Raw genomic sequence first — 25831 nt, 5'->3', positions numbered from 1 at the left:
ATGTGTCGTTTATTAGAGGCCAGTGTGATAGGCTATGTGTCGTTTATTAGAGGCCAGTGTGATAGGCTATGTGTCGTTTATTAGAGGCCAGTGTGATAGTGCTATGCGTCGTTTATTAGAGGCCAGTGTGATAGGCTATGTGTCGTTTATTAGAGGCCAGTGTGATAGGCTATGTGTCGTTTATTAGAGGCCAGTGTGATAGTGCTATGCGTCGTTTATTAGAGGCCAGTGTGATAGGCTATGTGTCGTTTATTAGAGGCCAGTGTGATAGGCTATGTGTCGTTTATTAGAGGCCAGTGTGATAGTGCTATGCGTCGTTTATTAGAGGCCAGTGTGATAGGCTATGTGTCGTTTATTAGAGGCCAGTGTGATAGGCTATGTGTCAGTTATTAGAGGCCAGTGTGATAGGCTATGTGTCGTTTATTAGAGGCCAGTGTGATAGTGCTATGCGTCGTTTATTAGAGGCCAGTGTGATAGGCTATGTGTTGTTTATTAGAGGCCAGTGTGATAGGCTATGTGTCGTTTATTAGAGGCCAGTGTGATAGGCTAAGCGTCGTTTATTAGAGGCCAGTGTGATAGGCTATGTGTCGTTTATTAGAGGCCAGTGTGATAGTGCTATGCGTCGTTTATTAGAGGCCAGTGTGATAGGCTATGTGTCGTTTATTAGAGGCCAGTGTGATAGGCTATGCGTCGTTTATTAGAGGCCTGTGTGATAGGCTATGTGTCGTTTATTAGAGGCCAGTGTGATAGGCTATGTGTCGTTTATTAGAGGCCAGTGTGATAGGCTATGTGTTGTTTATTAGAGGCCAATGTGATAGGCTATGTGTCGTTTATTATAGGCCAGTGTGATAGGCTATGTGTCATTTATTAGAGGCCAGTGTGATAGGCTATGTGTCGTTTATTAGAGGCCAGTGTGATAGTGCTATGCGTCGTATATTAGAGGCCAGTGTGATAGGCTATGTGTCGTTTATTAGAGTCCAGTGTGATAGTGCTATGCGTCGTTTATTAGAGGCCAGTGTGATAGGCTATGTGTCGTTTATTAGAGGCCAGTGTGATAGGCTATGTGTCGTTTATTAGAGGCCAGTGTGATAGGCTATGTGTCGTTTATTAGAGGCCAGTGTGATAGTGCTATGCGTCGTTTATTAGAGGCCAGTGTGATAGGCTATGTGTCGTTTATTAGAGGCCAGTGTGATAGGCTATGTGTCGTTTATTAGAGGCCAGTGTGATAGTGCTATGCGTCGTTTATTAGAGGCCAGTGTGATAGGCTATGCGTCGTTTATTAGAGGCCAGTGTGATAGGCTATGTGTCGTTTATTAGAGGCCAGTGTGATAGGCTATGTGTCGTTTATTAGAGGCCAGTGTGATAGGCTATGTGTTGTTTATTAGAGGCCAGTGTGATAGTGCTATGCATCGTTTATTAGAGGCCAGTGTGATAGGCTATGTGTCGTTTATAAGAGGTCAGTGTGATAGTGCTATGTGTCGTTTATTAGAGTCCAGTGTGATAGTGCTATGCGTCATTTATTAGAGGCCAGTGTGATAGGCTATGTGTCATTTATTAGAGGCCAGTGTGATAGGCTATGTGTCGTTTATTAGAGGCCAGTGTGATAGGCTATGTGTCGTTTATTAGAGGCCAGTGTGATAGGCTATGTGTCGTTTATTAGAGGCCAGTGTGATAGTGCTATGCGTCGTATATTAGAGGCCAGTGTGATAGGCTATGTGTCGTTTATTAGAGTCCAGTGTGATAGTGCTATGCGTCGTTTATTAGAGGCCAGTGTGATAGGCTATGTGTCGTTTATTAGAGGCCAGTGTGATAGGCTATGTGTCGTTTATTAGAGGCCAGTGTGATAGGCTATGTGTCGTTTATTAGAGGCCAGTGTGATAGTGCTATGCGTCGTTTATTAGAGGCCAGTGTGATAGGCTATGTGTCGTTTATTAGAGGCCAGTGTGATAGGCTATGTGTCATTTATTAGAGGCCAGTGTGATAGTGCTATGCGTCGTTTATTAGAGGCCAGTGTGATAGGCTATGTGTTGTTTATTAGAGGCCAGTGTGATAAGCTATGTGTCGTTTATTAGAGGCCAGTGTGATAGGCTATGTGTCGTTTATTAGAGGCCAGTGTGATAGTGCTATGCGTCGTTTATTAGAGGCCAGTGTGATAGGCTATGTGTTGTTTATTAGAGGCCAGTGTGATAGGCTATGTGTCGTTTATTAGAGGCCAGTGTGATAGGCTAAGCGTCGTTTATTAGAGGCCAGTGTGATAGGCTAGGTGTCGTTTATTAGAGGCCAGTGTGATAGTGCTATGCGTCGTTTATTAGAGGCCAGTGTGATAGGCTATGCGTCCTTTATTAGAGGCCAGTGTGATAGGCTATGTGTCGTTTATTAGAGGCCAGTGTGATAGGCTATGCGTCGTTTATTAGAGGCAGTGTGATAGGCTATGTGTCGTTTATTAGAGGCCAGTGTGCTAGTGCTATGCGTTGTTTATTAGAGGCCAGTGTGATAGGCTATGTGTCGTTTATTAGAGGCCAGTGTGATAGGCTATGTGTCGTTTATTAGAGGCCAGTGTGATAGGCTATGTGTCGTTTATTAGAGGCCAGTGTGATAGGCTATGTGTCGTTTATTAGAGGCCAGTGTGATAGGCTATGTGTCGTTTATTAGAGGCCAGTGTGATAGGCAATGTGTTGTTTATTAGAGGCCAGTGTGATAGGCAATGTGTCGTTTATTAGAGGCCAGTGTGATAGGCAATGTGTCGTTTATTAGAGGCCAGTGTGATAGGCAATGTGTCGTTTATTAGAGGCCAGTGTGATAGTGCTATGCGTCGTTTATTAGAAGCCAGTGTGATAGGCTATATGTAGTTTATTAGAGGCCAGTGTGATAGGCTATGTGTCGTTTATTAGAGGCCAGTGTGATAGTGCTATGCGTCGTTTATTAGAGGCCAGTGTGATAGGCTATGTGTTGTTTATTAGAGGCCAGTGTGATAGGCTATGCGTCGTTTATTAGAGGCCAGTGTGATAGTGCTATGCGTCGTTTATTAGAGGCCAGTGTGATAGGCTATGTGTCGTTTATTAGAGGCCAGTGTGATAGGCTATGTGTCGTTTATTAGAGGCCAGTGTGATAGTGCTATGCGTCGTTTATTAGAGGCCAGTGTGATAGGCTATGTGTCGTTTATTAGAGGCCAGTGTGATAGGCTATGTGTCGTTTATTAGAGGCCAGTGTGATAGGCTATGCGTCGTTTATTAGAGGCCAGTGTGATAGGCTATGTGTTGTTTATTAGAGGCCAGTGTGATAGGCTATGTGTCGTTTATTAGAGGCCAGTGTGATAGGCTATGTGTCGTTTATTAGAGGCCAGTGTGATAGTGCTATGCGTTGTTTATTAGAGGCCAGTGTGATAGGCTATGTGTCGTTTATTAGAGGCCAGTGTGATAGGCTATGTGTCATTTATTAGAGGCCAGTGTGATAGGCTATGTGTCGTTTATTAGAGGCCAATGTGATAGGCTATGTGTCGTTTATTAGAGGCCAGTGTGATAGGCTATGTGTCGTTTATTAGAGGCCAGTGTGATAGGCTATGTGTCATTTATTAGAGGCCAGTGTGATAGGCAATGTGTTGTTTATTAGAGGCCAGTGTGATAGGCTATGTGTCGTTTATTAGAGGCCAGTGTGATAGGCTATGTGTCGTTTATTAGAGGCCAGTGTGATAGGCAATGTGTTGTTTATTAGAGGCCAGTGTGATAGGCAATGTGTCGTTTATTAGAGGCCAGTGTGATAGGCAATGTGTCGTTTATTAGAGGCCAGTGTGATAGGCAATGCGTCGTTTATTAGAGGCCAGTGTGATAGGCTATGTGTCGTTTATTAGAGGCCAGTGTGATAGGCCATGTGTCGTTTATTAGAGGCCAGTGTGATAGGCTATGTGTCGTTTATTAGAGGCCAATGTGATAGGCTATGTGTCGTTTGTTAGAGGCCAGTGTGATTGGCTATGTGTCGTTTATCAGAGGCCAGTGTGATAGGCTATGTGTCGTTTATTAGAGGCCAGTGTGATAGGCAATGTGTTGTTTATTAGAGGCCAGTGTGATAGGCTATGTGTCATTTATTAGAGGCCAGTGTGATAGGCTATGTGTCGTTTATTAGAGGCCAGTGTGATAGGCAATGTGTTGTTTATTAGAGGCCAGTGTGATAGGCAATGTGTCGTTTATTAGAGGCCAGTGTGATAGGCAATGTGTCGTTTATTAGAGGCCAGTGTGATAGGCTATGTGTCGTTTATTAGAGGCCAGTGTGATAGGCTATGTGTCGTTTATTAGAGGCCAATGTGATAGGCTATGTGTGGTTTATTAGAGGCCAGTGTGATAGGCTATGTGTCGTTTATTAGAGGCCAGTGTGATAGGCTATGTGTCGTTTATTAGAGGCCAGTGTGATAGGCAATGTGTTGTTTATTAGAGGCCAGTGTGATAGGCTATGTGTCATTTATTAGAGACCAGTGTGATAGGCTATGTGTCGTTTATTAGAGGCCAGTGTGATAGGCAATGTGTTGTTTATTAGAGGCCAGTGTGATAGGCAATGTGTCGTTTATTAGAGGCCAGTGTGATAGGCAATGTGTCGTTTATTAGAGGCCAGTGTGATAGGCAATGCGTCGTTTATTAGAGGCCAGTGTGATAGGCAATGTGTTGTTTATTAGAGGCCAGTGTGATAGGCTATGTGTCATTTATTAGAGGCCAGTGTGATAGGCTATGTGTCGTTTATTAGAGGCCAGTGTGATAGGCAATGTGTTGTTTATTAGAGGCCAGTGTGATAGGCAATGTGTCGTTTATTAGAGGCCAGTGTGATAGGCAATGTGTCGTTTATTAGAGGCCAGTGTGATAGGCAATGCGTCGTTTATTCGAGGCCAGTGTGATAGCCATTTGATGATTGTCTGCCCCTCTTTACAGTATTCTTTAGTGTACACTTTTATGACTCATCGTTTTTAAATCGTAACTCTTTTTGGGACTAGATTTTAGGGGGTCGAGTGACCCACCCACATCTTTATTCATTAGAGTAATGACATTTTCAAAAACCTTGGACTTCATTGTTAATGTGGATTTTATTGATTTTGGTGAATTGTGGATTTTATGTATTTCGAAGAATTTTTTAAGGTTTTATGCATTCTCGTCAGGGATTCGTGGTGTGTCCTTTACTTTTTATGATGATATGTGATTATTCTAATGTGTGTAACTTTTTATGATGATATGTGATTATTCTAATGTGTGTATAAGGTTTGAAATAAACCATGTAGCGCGTTATAGCACACATGTTCAATTTCATAGCGCTGTAAATAACATTCAAGTAAGCAATGTTATCGACATGCGCAGGGTGAAAGGGCATTGCTGGCTTTCGTCCCAATGACTGCCGGAGCCGTTCCCTCTCTAGTGGAAAGGGGGCACTACTAAGTGTTGCCATCACTCGGAATGAACGCGTGCTACTGTATTAACCTCAGAGACATGCATTGCCAGCCTGGATTCGAGGGCGTTTCTAAAGGCGGCTCAGAGCTGTCATAAGAGGAAGTTCCAGCCATGTTTTCAGAATGTCCGACACCTATGCACACACTCTGCACGGAACTGCGTGTACACACATGCTATTGGGACTATCGTGAAAACCTGCCCGGATGGCACTGTTCGTTGGTCAGTGGGCCACTCCGCCACCAGACGGCAAGACAGCCCAGTGAGCAGGCACCGCTCTCCCACTGATCCTTCTCAGGTCGGGAGACTGACTGCTATCAATTGGGCAGTGATGGCAGCGCCTAGACACGAAGGGAGCGCTACATGAGTATGTGATATTGTTATCAAGGTGCTCGAGAGGCCAGGTGTGTCCATTGGTATCCTGGGGCTGGTTATTGCTCAGTCTGTAGTTGTTTATGCAATTTGCTGTTTTCCTGCACTTTAAAATACACATAGGCTGCCAGTAGAAACCCTGTGCAAATGGTCCATTTGAATTTCCGCCAGAAATCTTGTTTTTAAAAAGACAAAATGTTTTTCTTTTTATCCGCATGACCCTCCCGCCGTGGGCCCCTCCCCCGAGCGCTGAACCATTTGCCAGCCAGGCCACCCCAACAGCCCCCTTGCACCCAAGGGTGGGTAGCCAGACCTTCCATAGAGGATGCCTGCCCACTGAAAGGGAATGTATTCATTGACATTAAGGCCCTGATTCATGGAATTCTGTGCACGGTGCAAAGAGACTTTTCACTTGTGCAAAGTGACATTGCACTGCCAACAAACACCCTGATTCATGGAGCAGTGGAAAGTGTCTTTTCGCTCTGCAAATTCACTTTGCACTGCAAAAAAGACACTTTGCAGTGTTCCATGAATCAAGGTGTTTGTTGGCAGTGCAAAGTCACTTTGCACAAGTGAAAAGTCACTTTGCACCATGCAAAAAGTCCACGAATCAGGCCCGTAATGTTCACAGCGCTTGTAGCCAAAGGGCTGTGCATAGCGATTAAGACAGTACAAAACCAAGTGTTATGTTATGTTGCCGTATAACCCGCACGTTACCACCCCAGGGGCGGTCTCCATGCACTCACGTGGCTCTGCAACAGACAGGCCGGGGTGGGTTAGTGAGGGTGGAGGGACAGAGTACGTCCAGAACCAGGAGAAGCTTCACATCTGTGTGTGTTGGGTTTCACGTGGGCTGATTGCGTGCACTGACTTATTGTATCTATAAAGGGAAGGCCCAATGCCTCGGTTGTTTGTTGTACGTGAGTGTTTGTTATCTTGGGTGTGTGTTTGTGTGTTTCATGTGTAATTCGGCCGGTAGTTTGATCATGTACACTGACTTGTATCCGTAGGGGATAGGCCACTATCTGGATTGTTTGTTGTATGCAGGTGACTGTTATGTTGGGTGTGTGTTTGTTGTGTGTGTAGTTTGGCCGGTAGTTTGATTGTGCACACTTGCTTGTTGTACCTGTAAAGGGAAGGCCCAGTGTCAGAGTTGTATGTTGCATGCGGGTGATTGTTGTGTTGTGTGTGTGTAGTCTGGCCAGTAGTTTGATTGTGTGCATTGGCTCGTTGTATGCGTAAGTGGAAGGCCCAGTGTCTGGGTTGTTTCTTGTATGTAGGTGATTGTTATCTTGGGTGTGTGTGTGTGTTGCGTGTGTAGTTTGGCTGGTAGTTTGATTGGGAGCACTGGCTTGTTATATCCGTAAGGGATAGGCCAGTGTCAGGGTTGTATATTGTATGCGGGTGATTGTTTTGTGTTTGTGTGTGTAGTTTGGCCGGTAGTTTGATTGTGAGCACTGGCTTGTTGTATCCATAAGGGGAAAGTCCTGTCTGGGTTGTATGTTGTATGCGGGTAATTGTTGTGCTGTGTGTGTGTAGTTTGGCCTGTAGTTTGATTGTGAGCACTGGCTTGTTGTATCCATAAGGGGAAGGTCCTGTCTGGGTTGTATATTGTATGTGGATGATTGTTGTGTTTTGTGTGTGTGTGTGTAGTTTGGCCGGTAGTTGGATTGTGAGCACTGGCTCGTTGTACCCATAAGGGGAAGGCCCAGTGTCAGGGTTGTTTGTTGTATGCGGGTGATTGTTATGTCGGGTGTGTGTTTGTATGTTGCGTGTGTAGTTTGGCTGGTAGTTATGGTTGTATCCATATGGGTGAGGTCCAGCGCCAGGGATTGTTTGCGGTATGCGTGTGTTCGTTTTGTAGTTGTGCGCTTGCGCGTAGTTTGGGTAGCCCATGGGCGTGTATAGTACTTGGGAGGTGTGTTGGAGGGGAGCAGGAGGAGGGTGGTTAGTACATTGGCTGCTCTCAAAGTTCTTCCAAGTGTGTCCGCGGAGCTCAACCATCTGCAACTCCTTGGCACCGGCCGGGATAACACAATAGTACAACATAAACTACACGGCAAGCCCAGCGAAGAATGAGCCGAACTTGAGACAGCGGATGGAAACACAACCAGGCGCCTGGTACACAAATCCGGTCCATTAATGCTGGCATGATGTAATCGCCCCCTAGTGGACAGACAGGCACGTGGACGTGGTGGGCGTCACACGCTGGCTCTTGAGGGTCCCCCACTTGGAAGCTCGAAGTTCACAGGGTGGTGGGGTACTTTTTTCCCAGACATTTCACTCCATTATCACCTGCCATTTTAATGCACCCGATTCCAGAATTAAGCAGGATTGTTCCATAAATATGCAGTCTCTAAGAGGTGCCAGTCTACCTGCAAGTGAGTCTGAGCTGGCAAGATCGCTGCATGGCAAATGGCTGAGACAAGCCATGCATTGACCTGTCTGCTGCACTTCAACATGAAATTTAAATAACACCATCTGTTCTTCATGTGTGGGATACATTAACCCCTACCATACAGTATAAGGCTATTGCAAGTCACAGAGGAGTTCCATGACCAAACAGAGGAGCGATGCTGAAGGCCGAGTTCCTTTATAAGGTCACCTGACTCTGACTTGGCTTGCAATATCCTTTTAAGATACGGTAGGGGGTATTTTATTCCGTCTAATACATGGCCATACACTGTCATCCCCTTTAATGCCTGGCTTCTAGCATAATCTAATGTAAGCAATCTTCCATTTGCTGTTCCCTATAATCAATGAAAATCTGGCTGAATAAAAACAAAAAGCTAATACGCAGCTTTTAATGTGTTGCAGACACTTTTTGGGACATTTTAATACAATGCACTGAATTAACCTTTTAAATTTTGTACTTTAAGTAATACATGCAGATTCTTGGTCACATGTGTTAAACTTCATGAATGCACAAATTAAACATTCTACCATAAACAGTTCCTTGTCAAATTAATCGCTTCAAAGTGTCACAGAAAACTACTTAACAAGCAAGGAGTTTGAAAAGCTTGTCATGGCTTTAATTAAGTCCTGCAGTGACAGCTGGAATTCTGCTCTCTGTCGTCTCAAGCAGGAGGCATTGTGACATCACAACTGAATGTAATAACTGATTATCACCCTTGGTGGGGGAGCCACGAATCAGGGGGCTTGAAACTGGGCTGAATCTCCCGATGTTGGCCCATGTTCCAAGCCACCTGATGGCCGCTTACCTCGCCCGCCATCTTCCCCCCACCCCGGACACCTTTTAAAATAATCCCTCCTCCCCACTTACCTCATTGCGGCAGCGGTGGCACTGCTGCTTCCTTGTTTCTTTTCTCATGCGTGAAGCCACCATGGAAAGAGAAGAGGGACTTTGAACGTAGCGTTGCCTTCCCTTTCTATGGTAGCCATCTTTGAACAGTCTTTGCTTCGCTCAAGCCTTTAACTTGGGCCACCGGCCGTTACCACCCGTTCCAGCCAGTGGAACGCATGCTTAACGCTGCATTACAGAGCAGTTGTGATTTCACAACTCGCCTGTAATGAAATGATTTCCCGGCTTTGATATGGGTATTGCAGACTGCCATGTATTACATATAACTTCACGACAGACTCCACTGTATAATAGCATCCATTTTTGCACAATTCAAAGATTGTGTATTCTTACCAACACAGGATGAAAGGTGGAGTCAGTCCTGCCGTGAGGATCACACTTGCAAAGTGCTGTGTAGCCTCATGCCAGAGGCAGCCACATAACCCCTGAACTAACCACACTTGCTGGTGCACGTGACCCCAGGCTTCCGGCAGGTACTAATTTGATTGTTTTGTAGGAATGAAGTTCCCTTTGAGATTCGGTGAAATTACTTTTAGGTCTCTACCTTTGGTGCATTAATCCGCTGAGCTTTCCTACCAGATTAGGCAAAGAGCCACTTGTTCTTATCCTGCTTGCCAGCTTGGCACATCAAGGGTGACCCTGCGTTTACCTGCAGAGTCACCTTGCACCCCTCCCCCCTTACGACCAGCTCAGTAGTGTGGGGCACTTGCTCCATTGGGTCTTCCTTGTGGGGGGCACTGACCCGCGAGCGCCCCCACTTGAGCAGAAAAGGCCGCCCTTGCCAGCTGAGTACGTCTGAATAGAAGGGGCGGGCCAGTGTGTGTTTATTTTGCGGTCGCTTAATGGGCGCAATTCAGGGCCTGGGGCTGCATCAGGTATCCGAGGCGGGGGTGGGGGGTAGGGAGGTTCACCTGCAGCCAGGACAGTGCGGCATTGTCACAATTAAAGCTTTCAGCTCTACTGCCCCCTCGCTCTATTCTCTCTCTCTTTTTTCGTCCATTCCATTAGCCACCAATAATGGCCCTCACGGGCGATTGCTCCTGGTAGCAGAGAAGCCGTTTAATGGCTTCAGGGAGGGGGCATTCGGCAGGTAGAGAAGGTGGTGGGGATGGGCTAGGGCTGGCACTCAAGCGAGGGAGGGTCACCCTGGGGTCGGCCAAAAGTCCCGGACTCCTTTCTTTAAAAAGTAATAATTGCGAAATGGTGAATGTATAAAGTGGCCACTAGAGATAGGGGCCCTGGTGGTTAAATTAGCCCACTCAAGGCTCCTCTTTTCATCGAGCTCACTAGGGTGAAAGGCTGGGATTGTAACCTGGGACCTAGGGTGGCACACGGATTTATTAAGTGGGCACGTGGCGCACAGGGATGCCCTGTTCATGCCTGAGCGATGAAGAATGATTTGTGCGCACTGTGTTTGCTAACACACACTTTGCTACATGAAGACACGGTTCTCTACTTCGGCAATTATATCTGCAATGTTAAAAAGCACACACCGCAAAACTGAAGAACAAACTTCAGCTGCATGGAGGTTAAGTTCACTACAAAAACATAACAATTGCTGACATGTTCCAGGTATGGCCAGTAACGCGCCCATCGCAGGCCCATGTCACCCAATGCTCGTGAGGACCAGCAGAAGTACTGTGGGCATGAGTGCCCATCCCACACACTGCTCATGAGGTCTAGCAGCAGTGCTGTGGGTCTGAGTGCCCATCACATGCCCAATTCGGGCACTGCTCATGATGTCCAGCAGCAGTACTCTGGGTCTGAGTGCCCATCACATGCCCATGCCGGGCACTGCTCATGATGTCCAGCAGCAGTACTCTGGGTCTGAGTGCCCATCACATGCCCACATGCCCATGCCGGGCACTGCTCATGATGCCCAGCAGCAGTACTTTGGGTGTGAGTGCTATGACAAATCTGAGGATGTCGTCCCTTCTTCCCTGCTGGAAGACCTTTCCCATGGGGCAAGGGTGGTGTGCCCTCGGGAACAAGAGTCCCCTGGGGACACACAGGGAGGGAAGCCCCATATGGGATTGGGAAGGACTATTCTCAGGGAACGCGGTATGCCCCCTTAAAGCATCCAATCCCTTCTCATTTACCAAACCCTACACCCCGTATGGGTAAAGAAAATATACTCTGTTGCAAGGCCATCCATCCTAACATACTAAAAAATAAAATCCTAAGTATCTTACATGCGAGCTGGAAATTAGTACTGGGAAGAAGAAGATCATGAAGAGTCCGAGGAGCACTCAGAAGAAGCAGAGTGAACGGTCCAGCTTTTCCCGAGATGTCATTCGCTCAAACAAATGCAAATGGCTGACGCTGTAGTTCAAAAGGAACTCAGCTGTGAAGTAGTGTGTGAACTATTCTACTCCAAGGAACTTCTGCACGGGCAGGCAGAGATCAGCCAAAGTGGAAGCAGCTCCGAAGCGAGGAGAAGGAGAATCTGCACACGGTCCAAACTGGAGGGACCTTTCGGGTTGCTGTGCATACGTACCTCAGGGCACCACAGGCTCCGGTGAGCCGCTTGCCAGGCAGGAAGTGAAACCGGGTGGAGAGAGACACCTGCGGAACCTATGCAGACCACACCATTCACCAGGAAGCTGCTGGAGCCTCGAAGAACAAGGCAGAGGCTGGGGAAACGCTGGTGTCTGTCAAGAGAAGGAAAACAGGTACATGGATTTACATCCTGCAGATAGGCAGTTTTGGTATTAAAACATTGCTGAAGAAAGATCCACAAGTAACCTCTTCCCAACCAGTGTTGGTCCATACTTTGCCCCCATATTTGAGCAAAGAGTTGAAGAGAAGCCATCAATATTTAGCGAGGCTCAGGGATAGATTTCAACAAGCACCAGAGACGGAGGAACCAGATAAGAATTTTGAAAAGACATGTTTTTGCTTCAAGATTCCAGAGTTTCCTTTGTTTGATCTCTTACTGGTAGAAACCCGAGGTAGGGTAAATCCATCGAAAAGTGAACAGTTGGAGTTGAAACCAACCCCAGATAAAATCATGGGTACCTCGGAGGGTCAAACAAGTGAGGTCCGGGAGTATCTCTCTACCGGCCTATATCCCGGGTTAGAGTCTCAAACAGAGTCTTTAGCTCAGCATCCTTTCACTGAAGAGAAATTTCCACTGCATATCAGTCTTTGTCCTGCCCAAGGGCAGTCCATCACCGAAATGCCAGGCAATTCTCTTCTGAACAAGAGTACCAACAGAAACCCCACACAGGTGTTTCGGCCTGGATGGGCCTCATCAGTGAGGTGCAGCTGTGCCTCTCTAAGAACACTGAGCAGAAGTTCCATGTCTGGATCACCGTAGTAACTTACGGTGAAAGCCCAAAGCTACTTAAAATGCACAAACAAGGGGGTCCTGGGAGTGTCTCTCTACCAGCCTATATCCCGGGTTAGAGTCTCAACGAGAGTCTTTAGCTCAGCATCCTTTCAGTGAAGAGAAATCTCCACTGCATATCAGTCTTTGCCCTGCCCAACAGCAGTCCAGTACTGAAATTCCAGGCAATTCTCTTCTGGACACGAGTACCAACAGCAACCCCAGACACGTGTTTCAGCCTGGGTGGGCTTCATCAGTGAGGTTGAGCTGTCCCTCTCTAAGTACACTGAACAAGAGTTCCACGTCTGGATTACCCCAATAATTTAGGGTGAAAACCCAAAGCTACTCCTCACTGACGATGCCCTACAAGGCTAAAACATGTTTGGGGATGTTTGTGGTCTTTTGTAGAAGGGATGTGATCTAGCAGTTCGGGCTGGACTTCCTCTTTGGGAGTGGGACCAAGCCTGATTTGCATATGGACTTTCCCCTTCTGTTATGGCTTGGCAGGCTGAAAAACTATGGTCTGGAGGGTTGCCCAGAGCTGTGCCCGTGGTTATGATTAATTCAAAACCTTCCAGCCATCACTTTTTGTTTTGCTTAAGTCACCCAGAGTGGGACGTGCATGCCCAGGCATGGGTCCTGAGCCTCTGGGCCCAGAGACCCAAGCTACTCCTCACTGATGACACCAACAAGGCTAAAACATGTCTGGTGATGCTTTTGGTCTCGTGCAGAAGGGATGTGACCTAGCAGTTCGGGCTGGTCTGCCCCTTTGGGGGTGGGATCAAGCCTGATTTTCATATGTATTTCCCCTTCTGTAATGGTTTGGCAGCCTGAAAAACGATGGTCTGGAGGGTTGCACAGAGCTCGCCCATGGTGATCATTAATTCAAAACCTTCCAGCCATCACCTTTTTTAATTTGCTTACCTTGGAGGCTCTCCTGGTTCGTCTCGTAACCTACCAAGTTAAAGCAGAGACAAGATACCGGGAAGGTATTGCCAAGGTAGTAGCAGCCTAACGGAGACGTATCCTCCCCAACGGGTTCCCCATGGGACATTAAAGTGATAGCGAGACGGGGAAGACTTGAGAAACCTCTTCCTAAACTTTGAGCGACTCGCCCAACAATTTCAGGGGGGGACACATTTAAAACATGTTAGCTGTCACCCCTACTGATAGGAAACTTACAGACGTCCTATCAAACCCTTAATCCATTGGGACTTACTTCCTTTGATGAAATTAAACACAGTATGTTGCTCAGAGTGGGCCAAACGGAAAACTTCTATGGAAAAAAGAGAAATCAAAGTGATTCCCGGTGACCCCCCCAGTAGAATTAAGGAGCAGAATACAAAACACCTTCTCATTATGGCTAGGAAAAAAACACCTCCTTGAGATAATTGAGGCTCTTGCCTTAGAACAATTCACAAATCATCGACCTCTGTCTCTCGAGAGACCCTCACAAATAGTCTACCTCGTCTCTCCAGAGACCCTCACAAATAGTCTACCTCCATCTCTCCAGTGACCCTCACCAATAGTCTACCTCCATCTCTCCAGAGACCCTCACAAATAGTCTACCTCTGTCTCTCCAGAGACCCTCACAAATAGTCTACCTCCATCTCTCCAGAGGCCCTCACAAATAGTCTACCTCCATCTCTCTAGAGACCATCACAAATAGTCTACCTCCATCTCTCCAGTGACCCTCACCAATAGTCTACCTCCGTCTCTCCAGAGATCCTCACAAATAGTCTACCTCCGTCTCTCCAGAGACCCTCACAAATAGTCTACCTCCATCTCTCGAGTGACCCTCACAAATAGTCTACCTCGGTCTCTCTAGAGACCCTCACAAATAGTCTACCTCAATCTCTCCAGAGACCCTCACAAATAGTCTACCTCAGTCTCTCTATTGGCCCTCACAAATAGTCTACCCCCATCTCGCCAGAGACCTGTTTTACAAATGAACAAGCCTGTCGAACAGGAAATCGTATTATACCCTCTAGATCGTGGGTATATATATTTTGGCCTAGGACAAGTCTCTCTGCAAGGAAATCCGCGTTGCAAGGTCCTGACCTTAGATCTGTGTAAGCCGCCATTTTAGATTCATCCGCCATTTTAGATTCTCTCTCTAAAGTCACCCTGTGTTCTAAGATGGTGGGCAGTGTCGTTTTGAATGCAACATGGCCGTCTTGACCTCTGTGTACAAGTTAATATGTAAACTGCCTGCAGGCCAAATGTTAGGGTCATGTACTGAGACCTTGTCCTTCGTTGACCTTGTATAAAGGATTACCTGTACCAACAAGACTAATCCATGAACGTATATCGTGTACAATACTGTTCGAGCATTTTATGTGAACACTTGTTTGATTATATTGTTTAGATATATGTGAAAGATCAATGCGAAATCCAAAGACGCATTGTTGCTATTGTAACTTGTTTGCGAATATGTTACGGATAACCCCTAAATGTATAGCTGCATAAATTAGGGCACAAACTTGGCATGAATCACTAGCGCATGGAAATGGTTAACCTGCAAGTGGGTTGAACATCGGATAACATACTGAATAAAAGGCACGACTATTCTGATGTACAGCCTCATTCACTTCCCACACCGAACGTGATGGTATTTGCTGTGGTGAACTGAGGGACTGATAGCTATCCGATACTCTGTTTCTTTGAAAACTGTTCAGTTACTTTGAATAAAGATCTGTGTATCTTTATAACCTGCGTTTGGTGTATTTCCTTTGGGGTACTCAGCCTCGATATCTTTTCACAGATGGCGCCCGAATAGGGACCCTCAAGATTGATTCCAGCTCGTTGAAGGTTGACGCTAGTATCTGACCGGGATCGGACGGTGTAAAGAAAAAGGGGCCCCTTTCTGAATGAGACGCGACACCTCAACAGCGCTGCATGGCCCGATCCCTGGACGGTGAGCACGCGGTCCGAGTCGGTATCTTCGAGGGTCCACATATCGAGGTGGGCAGATTTGCCGAAATCACCAAACGCAAAGTAAAATTTGTTAGAAAAAACTTTGAAATCCGATCGGACCTCCTTAGGCTTCATCAGGTGAGTCGTGACCCGATTCTTAAATATCCTGATAATTTGTTTTGGAGTATTGCACTCGCGAGTACAATTATTGACCAGGTAACACCAGTATTCTTACATGCCTGCGAAATTGTCTGCCTGCTTTAGGGCATTATTCCGCAGTGACAGACAATCTTTGGAATTTAGCCATCCGGCGCCACAGGAGGGGTTGCCGGCTTGTACTATGTACTGTAAGCATGGCATTGGTAATATAGTATTTAATGATATTTGGCACAGACAAACTAGACATGCTTCCGAACTTCAATGGCCAATCAATGGTAGTTTTGAAATTCCTCGCATTGAATACTTAGAATCTATATTATTAAAGAAAAAGGCTAGACCTGCAGAATTTGACGTATTACAACATTGGAAGAAAGAAGCTTTACAGCAGCTTATGAGTAGAGAAAAACATGCGCGTCGTCATAAGACGAACGCCGAAAAAGTGTTATATGACCAAGATAAACAGTCTGAGTCAACTAGGAAGATGGATAGGGCTTTCTCACTTGGTATCCAGAAAATCTATCCCTCTAAAGACTTTCATGTTTCTGACAAACTTATCGATAAATTGTAAAATGAACGAAGGCCTGGTGCCACTGCGCCACTTCCGTATGTTCCTCTTCCTGCTGCTTTGCCTCTTCCTGCTGTTATTCCTCCTCCTGCTCCTATCATTCCTCTTGTCGTTCCTCTTCCTTCAGTCGGTGTTACTTCTTTTGTTGCTGCTCCTCCACCTGCTCCTCCACCTGCTCCTCCGCTCTTTCCTGTTGTACCAGTGATAACACCTCCATTGAACATGCCTACTCTCTCTCTTCCAAGTGGTCCTGCACTGCTTGTAGTAGATCAGGGAGCAGGATCGAGGGTTGTCACTCGCAATACTGTACCTTCAGAAAAGAAACGGAAATGGATTGCATGGGCTAAGTATTGAATGGAAAGGGATGATCAAGTTAATGTTTTTGCCACACTTTTTAATATGGACAATTTTCTTGGGAAAAATGTTTTCATTGAAGGATTAGGGATCCATTTGTGTGTAATGTGGGACAAATTAAACAATACAGATCTCCCACAAGGGTTGAAGGATCTGAACACCTTAGCGTTCTCTAGAGACACTGTGGAGAAAGTACAAGAGTATGTTGATAGGGTATTTGAGTATAGAAAGGAGTTAGAAAGATTACAGAATGAGGATGAAAATGAAGATAGTATGTATGTACAGAAACGGTTCCTTCCCTGTCGCAAATTGATATCTGAGAAAATGCGAATTTGCATGAAGGATGCGATTAGATGGATCTCAGGCTCGTCGATAACTCCAGTTGAAGTATATGACACGTATAGTCAGTATATGCCAGAAATGCAGAGGAAAGTGATACAGGTAATGGTAGAATACCTACAGGATGAGTGTGTAAAAAGAAAGATTAGTTGTCCCGCAGAGTTATTAAGTATTTACAAGAGAGCTTTTTCATTTGACACTTTTTCGGCTGCTTTAGCGCTCGATTTGGCTCTGTTGCTTAGTAAGCGCTCTGAGTTGCCTACTTCTCAGTTGCCTATGAGAGAGGGTCCTCCGACACTTGTCCCAAAAGTTGAGATCCCCGCTGATGCGGGTACAGCTGCTGTGGAAATACCTGCACATTATGTGTCTCAGTTCGTTCACGTCCCGTTCTCAAGACAGGAAGTGAACACCATTAGACAATCTATTCCCGACATTAGGAAAAACCTGACAGGGTTCTATTAAGAAATAGTCTGTTTTGCAATCCTCAATATTCACTTTAAGTGATATTGATTTGTTATTTCCCGTACTCCTGCCCGTAGATTTGTGGAAACAGGTTAGGACTATAGATGACGTACCAGGGTTAGGAGATACGTGGGCTAACATAATTAGACTCGATAGAGAAAGGCCATCTGGCGAAAGACTGCCTCAGGTGATACAAACTTTGCCTGACAGAATAGTTGCAAAATTGAAAACTATGATTCCCGAAAAGAGAATTATTTGGGACTAGCTTACCGCCTGTGTCCAAGGGAAGTCTGAGGGTGCTACCGAGTTCTTTAATCGGTTCGAACAAGTATTCTCGGATTTCAGTGGACAAGATTTAAGCACAGAGTCTGGGAAAAGATTATTTGTACACAAATTTGTGCGTGGATTGTTGCCAGACATCCAGTCGCAAATGATGTCTTCTGAGAGCGCTTAGCAAGCAAAGTCTCAATCAGAAGTACTGCACATGGATCAGCACTATGATAATCATGTCAATAATGAAAAGGAAAGAGTCGAAAAGAGAAAAGGTAATTTAAAGACCAAAGTATTATTACAGCAAATTGTTAGAGGCCCTAGAGGGGCTAATGCACAAATTAGAGGTTAGTATGTTCTACAAGGAAATGTGGCCTTGGGTCCTGTAAACATTAACCAGTGTGCTTATTGTAGGCAAGGGGGTCATTGGCGTCCACAATGCCCTGTCCTTCGACAGAGGTCAAATAACGCATTTGGAAATATGGGTAGACGACCCAGAGGTCACCCCGGTGTAGGGGGCCCTAGTAGAGGTCAGTTTTCACAAGATTCACTGCAACCTTTTTCACAGGATAATCAGGCACCAAGTGTGGATACTAGAAACATATTTGATCATCCTTCTGCCGCTTACCTCTCTGAAGAACTTCCTTTCGACGATATTCTGTTTCGTTAGGATTGCTCGAAGCAGGGTTTGGAACCTATGCCTATTCCCGTTAATCAGAAAGGTACCTACGTTGAAATGTTAATGGGAAATAGGAAACATCTATTCTTGATAGATACAGGGGCACAGACGTGTTCCATTGATCATTCTCGGGTTCCAAACATTCCACTGTCAGGGCAAATCAATGTTTCTGTAGGGTTTTCTGGCAAACCAGTTGTCTGTCCGGTTTCTTCGCCAGTACCTATTTCTTTGGGTCCGTTACGGACCATTTCCATTCCTTTTGACTTCGAATTGTGGAGAGAATTTGCTGGGGTTGAATCTGTTGAAGGAATCAAATGCAGTAATTCATTGTTCCTCTGATGGAGTGCGTCTGACGATTTTGCCACAGCAACTTTCTGTCTCACAATTCTTGACTAGACCATTGCCACTAAAATGTAGTGCTGTCCCGGAGTGTTTATGGGCAGTTGATGACAATGATGTCGGTGTTTTACAAATTGAGCCTGTTAAGATTGTTTTGAAACATGGAGTCAAGCTGCTGCACATTCCGCAGTATAAGATTTCAGCTGATGGTGAGCAAGCTTTGAAATGCATCGTCTCTGATTTTGTACATCGAAGGGTGATTGAGGAAATTTCAGGTAGTTTATGCAATAGTCCGATTTTGTACAAAAAAGGTGACAATGTAATTCCTTTTTGTTTCATAATTGATTTACGTGCCATCAATAAGATCGTCGCTCCACAATTTCCAATTGTGCCTGATGTGACGACGATACTGACTATGATTCCGGCCTCAGCTACTCATTTTAGTGTTGTGGATCTAAAGAATGCTTTCTTTAGTATTCCTATACACAAGGACAGTAGATATTTGTTTGCGTTCACCTTAGGGGGACGCTCCTTCACATTTACCCGTGCACCACAGGGTTACACGGAAAGTGTAAGCACCAGCGTGCCTTTGATTTGCTCAAGACTGCATTATGCTCGGCACCAGTTTTGGGCACACCAAATTATGAAAAGACCTTTATGTTGTTTGTGCATGAATGTGATGGATGTGCTTTGGCTGTGTTAACGCAGGAACATGGGGGGAAGAATCGGCCATGCGGTTACTTTTCTTAAGCCCTTGATCCTGTAGCATGCGCTTTTTTCCAAGATGTTTGCGAGCTGTCGCTGCTGCGTCTGTAAAACAGAGTGAGAGAATGGTCCTAGGCCATGCTTTAACCCTGATGGTACCTCACTCTGTAGATGTTCTACTGAACAGAACTCAAACGCAACACCTCCCTTCTGCACTGTTGACAAGATATGAATTGATCTTGTTTGCACCACACATACAAATTAAGAGGTGTTGTGTTCTTAATCCGGCTGAGCTCTTACATTTCCTGCAAGGTACTGCTTGCAGTGACGAAGAGTCACATGACTGTCTTTACACTACTGAACAAGAGACAAAGGGTAGAATTGATCTAAAAGATACTCCTTTGAACAATCCGCAAGAGGAGCTGTTTTGCGATGGCTCCTGCTTCACACTTCCGGATGGTACATCCACAGCTGCTTATGCAATCACTACGTTGATCACGGTTGTAGAAACCAAGAGAATCACGCATAACTACGCGCAGGCCGCAGAGATTATAGCATTGACCCGAGGTTGCAGACTTTCCGAAGTGCTTACCATGAACACTGACAGTCAGTATGCCTTTGGGGTGGTTCACAACTTTGGGAGACTTTGGTCAGAAAGAGGATTCTTAACTTCACATGGTACAAAGATCCAGCATGGCTCCTTGATAGTACGGATACTCTCAGCGCTTGCACTCCCTACTCAGTTAGCTATTGTAAAATGTGCAGCGCATCAAAATATTGTAGATGATATAGGAAAAGGGAATGATTTTGCTGATCAGATAGCTAAACAGACTGCTACTGATCTCTCTTTAGACATATATACTTCAAGGGAAGCCACAAATGTCTGTACTATGGATGATAGTATCGATTCTGTGAGGGATACCCAAGCCGATGCCACCTTGGAAGAGCCTAAAAAGTGGGCTGAGGGCTTGGGGACACTTGATGATGATGAGTGTTGGGTGGACAGAGTTGAAGGAAAATGGCTACTTCCTCACGCATACATTATGATGATGGTTGTTATGGCTCATGGTCCTACACATATATTTGCCCACAAGATTACAAAAATGTTGGAAAATGTATGGGTGAATGACAAAATCTCTAAGCTAGCTGAACGATTTGTCCAAAACTGCATGATCTGTTTACAGCATAATGTGGGAAAGGGAACGCCAACTCCTAGGGGAAGTTTTGGTCCACCTTCTGTCCCCTTCCAGGTTATTATACACTTTGATTTTATTGAAATGGAATGATGTAATAACTTGAAATATGTGTTAGTTGTCATTTGTGCTTTTAGCCAAATGGGTTGAGGCTTTTCCTGTTAAAGACGCTACAGCCATGACTACTGCAAAGACTATGTTAAAAGATTATTTTCCTAGGTTCGGGCTACCAAGAGTCATCTGGTCGGACAATGGTCCACATTTTATCACTGCTGTAATTCTGCAGATATGCGCGGGGTTACAGATCGATAAACGGTTCCATTCGGCCAGACACGCTCAGAGTGCCGGACTAGTAGAAAGACACAACGGCATTATCAAAAACAAGCTCGCTAAGACGTGTGCCGGCACCAAACTAAAATGGCCGGACGCCTTACCGATCGTGTTGTTGTCCATGCGTACGACCCCTCAAACTAAGACTGGCCTCTCTCCCTTTGAGGCGGTTATGGGGAGGCCTGCTAATAACTGGAACCTTCCAAAAAATCGTTCACTGCGAAATGTGGAAAATGTACTTCTTTCAGGATACTGCAGCCAGTTGACTAAAAACTTGTATTTGATTTATCACCAGGTGCAAGAGGCTTTACCTGTACGATACGAGGGCCCCGGTCACAGCATACAGCCCAGTGACAGGGTTCTCATAAAAGCATTTGAGCGATTATCTTGCCTTGCACCTCGGTGGCGGGGCCCCTTCCAAGTCCCGCTGGTCACTCAAACGGCGGTGCGGGTGTCGGGCAGGAAAAATTGGATCCATGCGACCCACACCAAGAAGATTCCACACCCAGTGCCATACGATACAGAAGAAACAGAACCCCTCATTAGTACTGCAATCAACGATCCCGAAGCAGTAAACAGCATCGAGAGTGCAGCGGAGACTCTCCCTGAGCCTGTGGGGCCTGGGGAAACAGCCATTTTGCCTCCACACTCTCCATCAGTTTTGTTTCCGGAAGCTGTTGTTCCGGATCTTGCATCCTCTCTTGTTCTTGATACGTCGCTTCCAGCGGGAAGTGACGACACGTTGTTTTCAGATCACTCAGTACCAGGAAGCACGAGGTACGATCTGCAACCTAGGAAATAGACCTACTGCACAGTTCGGCTGTGCGATCGAGGAAAATCATCAAGGGCTTGCCTTTTTGGCCTGATCTATTGCTTATACAGGGATTCTGTTGCCTAGGGTTTGTGGAAGGACTAAGAATACGCTCGGCCTGGAGGTCGCTAGATAAAAACATTGGCGTGTTCGTTTGAAGATTACAATGCCTGCCACCGCTACCGCTTGTACAGGACTGATAAGGATACGTGTGACCAGCTGCGAAAAAGGACAGTCTGCAATATGGGCCCCCAAAAACATATTGCTGTTTGTTGATAATGCTAATTGGTTTTATAATAGTCATTGTTTTAGGCTTCTGGTATCTAGAGGAAGTACATCCGCTCGAGAATATGTTACTGACTGAAAATGTACCTACTGTTTCTACTCCTTTTGTGCATCTGCACACCCTATCTCCTAGGGATTCTCAGCATAGACAGAGATATTACAATAATACGCTATTACTCATCATGAATGCTACACATGCCATCTTTAATAAGTCCAACTCTTGGGTTTGCTCGCATTTACCGCAACATGGGGATAAGGGCTAGGTTGGTATATTCATCCTCTACGTTTGACAACTGCATGTTATGCTTTTCTTAGAGCACTATTCTTTGGTCGCTGGAACGATAGCATCTCAGCGAACTTTGATGGGACTAATTTGAATCAGTTTGAAAAACCTGTTTTGACTCCCTTAGGATGCTCGCTTTTTGCAAATAGGAGTAAGCTCAACGTTGCTTCTATTAGGCCTTCTGAAAGACTGTCTCGTCCTTTCCAATCCTTGATTTCTTTTAAAATGGCTCCTACAGGCAATAAGGATGCCACGCCTCCTTCTTACACTGTTAACCATAGCCCCGATTCAGTTTCTTTCTGCATACAGAGGAATGGTACTCAGTCAATGGGTTAAAGGTTGCGCCAACGTTGCGAATTTGACTGAGGAAGACAGACCTTTGTATGTAGGCGAACCTGTCTACTTTGTTTGCGGTAATGTAGCATTTCCATGGTTACCCAGGGATTGACAGGGAACTTGTTATTTAGGGATCCTGTTACACGGGGTATTCATAAGCAGTACTGTAGAGGTTTCAAAGTCTCGTCCACGGCGAGACAAGAATGGTGACACTGCAGCACAAGTTCTGGGGGATGTAGCAAAATCTTTTGTGCCATTTTGGGGACAAATAATGAACTCAGAGGATATCAGGAGACTAGTGAGAGTACTGGATAGAACTATCAACCGGACCACTGACATACTCTATAATATGACTCTAGAACAGAAAGCAATAAGGTTAGTAGCACTTCAGAACCAGATGGCATTAGATGTCATCCTGGCTGAACGTGGAGGGGTATGTAAATTAGTGGGGTCCGCTTGCTGCGTTTTTGTGCCAGATTCCTCCCCAACTATCTTCAAGGCAATACATAATCTGCATGTCCTAAGTTCAGAAGTGCATGTTCCCGAGGGAAACTGGGATTTTAGCGCTTGGTTCTGGGACTTCTTACGATCTTGGGGTTGGAAGGTACTTTCGGTCTTGCTGATTATTTTGGGAATTATGTTGTTCCTTTGTTGCTGTATACAGTGTCTTCCTGGTATATATTCGATGCTAGGGGGATGTTGCGCACAGGCGATGGGTAAGTTAGGACGCAAGGTATACGCCCCAGACAAAAACTCCAATGAATATGTTCTGAAAGAAATTCTGGTAACCGATCTAATGGCGATTGATATCTCCGATGGTGATTCAGGGTGTGTGGACATTGAGACATGGAATTGTTCATAAAGTGATTAGAAGTAGTTTAGCGCTTGGCATAGGCCAAAAGGAGGGTTTGTCGAACGGGAAATCGTATTATACCCGATAGATCGTGTATATATATATATATATATATATATATGCATATATATATATATTGGCCTAGGCCAAGTCGCTCTGTGAGGAAATCCGCGTTGCAAGGTCCTGACCTTAGATCTGTGTAAGCCGCCATTTTAGGTTCATCTGCCATTTTAGATTCTCTGTCTAAAGTCACCCTGTGTTCTAAGATGGTGGACAGTGTCGTTTTGAATGCAACATGGCCATCTTGTCCTCTGTGTACAAGTTAATATGTAAACTGCCTGCAGGCCAAATGTTAGGGTCATGTACTGAGACCATGTCCTTCGTTGACCTGTGTATAAAGGATTACCTGTACCAATGAGACTAATCCATGAACGTATATTGTGTACAATACTGTTCAAGCATTTTATGTGAACACTTGTTTGATTATATTGTTTAATATATATGTGAAAGATCAATGCTAAATCCAAAGACGCATTTTTGATATTGTAACTTGTTTGCGAATATGTTAAGGATAACCCCTAAATGTATAGCTGCATAAATTAGGGCACAAACTCGGCATGAACCTCTGGCCCCTGGAAATGGTTAACCTGCAAGTGGGTTGAACATCAGATAACATACTGAATAAAAGGCACAACTATTCTGATGTACAGCTCCATTAACTTCCCACACCGGATGTGCTGGTATTCGCTGTGGTGAACTGAGTGCCTGATAGCTATCCGATACTCTGTTTCTTTGAAAACTGTTCAGTTATTTTAAATAAAGATCTGTGTATCTTTATAACATGTGTTTGGTTCATTTCCTTTGCGGTACTCAGCCTCGATATCTTCTTTTTGCTTTCACAAAGCCCACACTAAATATTGCTATAGAGACTGCCCAAAATCACACAGAGGCTAATAAAATCCTTAGGCTTTTGCATGAAACAGATAAGGAGGAAAAAGGATATACAATCAGGTCCCCAAAACAGTTTTCATCCTGAACTAAAGACACAGACTAAGGAGAAAATAAATTAAACTTTAATAGGAACCAGTAAGACAGGGCTCAGGGAGTCTGAGAAAGAAGAAAAACAAATGCTAGTAATAAAAGAAAAGGGGATTATAAAACTCAATGAGACCAGAGTCTTCAGAAGTTCCGCAATCACTTGTTTCCCAGGTAGAGAAAAGGACGATCTAGCCAAAACCTTCCCCATAAATTCAGAGGGCAGGACCATTGGAGGTAGGTTGGATGACCAGAGAGGAATATGAATTTCCTCTGGAGAAAGAGGATGAAATTGAGACCATCAGTAATGGTCTCTGTTATTCTGAACCCTTTAAAAGTCAAGAACCAGTTAAAGAAAACAACCACCCTGCTTGTGCCCTAGTTGACTCATGGAGTAAACAGTCTGCCATCTGACATGAGTTTATCTCAGTCATAGGCGTAAACAAGGCAAATCCAATTAGGGTGACGTGTGTTCTAGGTGACCCAGAAATCTACAGGAAGACCCGAGTCTCAATTACTATACAAGATAAAGCGGTCCACCGAACCCGGCCATCATACCTGGTCTCCCTGAAGAAGTTATAGTTGGAACAGATTTCCCCAATGTTGGATAAATTACAGATAACCTAAAACCTCCTGTCAGAAAATATTGTCCTGTAGATTCCTGGGAATAAATAGAGGTGGATGGATCCTTGCCTATCTGGGAATGGGAAACCCAACGTGAAAAAGAACGTCAAGATGACACCTCCCTCTTACAACATTCAAGGGATAACCCTTCAGCGGGAAGCCAGAAAGAAAGGGGATGGGAATGTGACAAATCTGAGAATGTCGTCCCTTCTTCCCTAGCGGGAGCCCTTTCCCATGGGGCCAGGGTGGTGCGTCCACAGTACAATAGTCACCCTTGTTGGTGGTGTACCGAGGGAGGATCATATGGGGATGAAAGCCCCCTATGGGATTCGGAACGACTGTTCTCAGGGAATGCGGTATTCCTCCTCTCCCTCAATACATCCAATCCCATCTCATTTAACAAATCCTCCTTCACCCCCTATCGGTAGAGCAAATATACTATGTTGCAAGGTCAGTCATCTTAATATACTTGACAAAGTTAAAACACAAGAGAATCCTAAGTATTTTAGCTCCGAGCTGAAAATGAGTACTGGGAAGCAGAAGATCATATGGAGTCCGAGGATCACTCAGAAGAGTGAACAATCTAGCTTTTCCAGAAATGTTATTCGCACAAATGAATTCAGCTGGCCGACGCAGGAGTTAAAAAAAGGAACTCAGCTGTGAAGCAGTGTGTGAACGATCCACATCTGAGGAACTGTGGGACTCTTGCACTGGTCAGGCAGAGAGAAGCGAAAGGTGGAGAAGCTGTAAAGCGAGGAGAAGGAGAACCCAAATGCAGTCCAAACTGGAGACACCGTTCGGGTTGCTACTGATACGTACCTCAGGGTACCACAGGCTCTGGTGAGCCGCTT

This window comes from Ambystoma mexicanum, chromosome 10, assembly GCF_040938575.1.
Source record: "Ambystoma mexicanum isolate Mex_15411 chromosome 10, UKY_AmexF1_1, whole genome shotgun sequence".
Taxonomy (NCBI): domain Eukaryota; kingdom Metazoa; phylum Chordata; class Amphibia; order Caudata; family Ambystomatidae; genus Ambystoma; species Ambystoma mexicanum.
The sequence above is the reverse complement of the archived record's forward strand: the minus strand, read 5'-3'. Positions refer to the sequence as shown.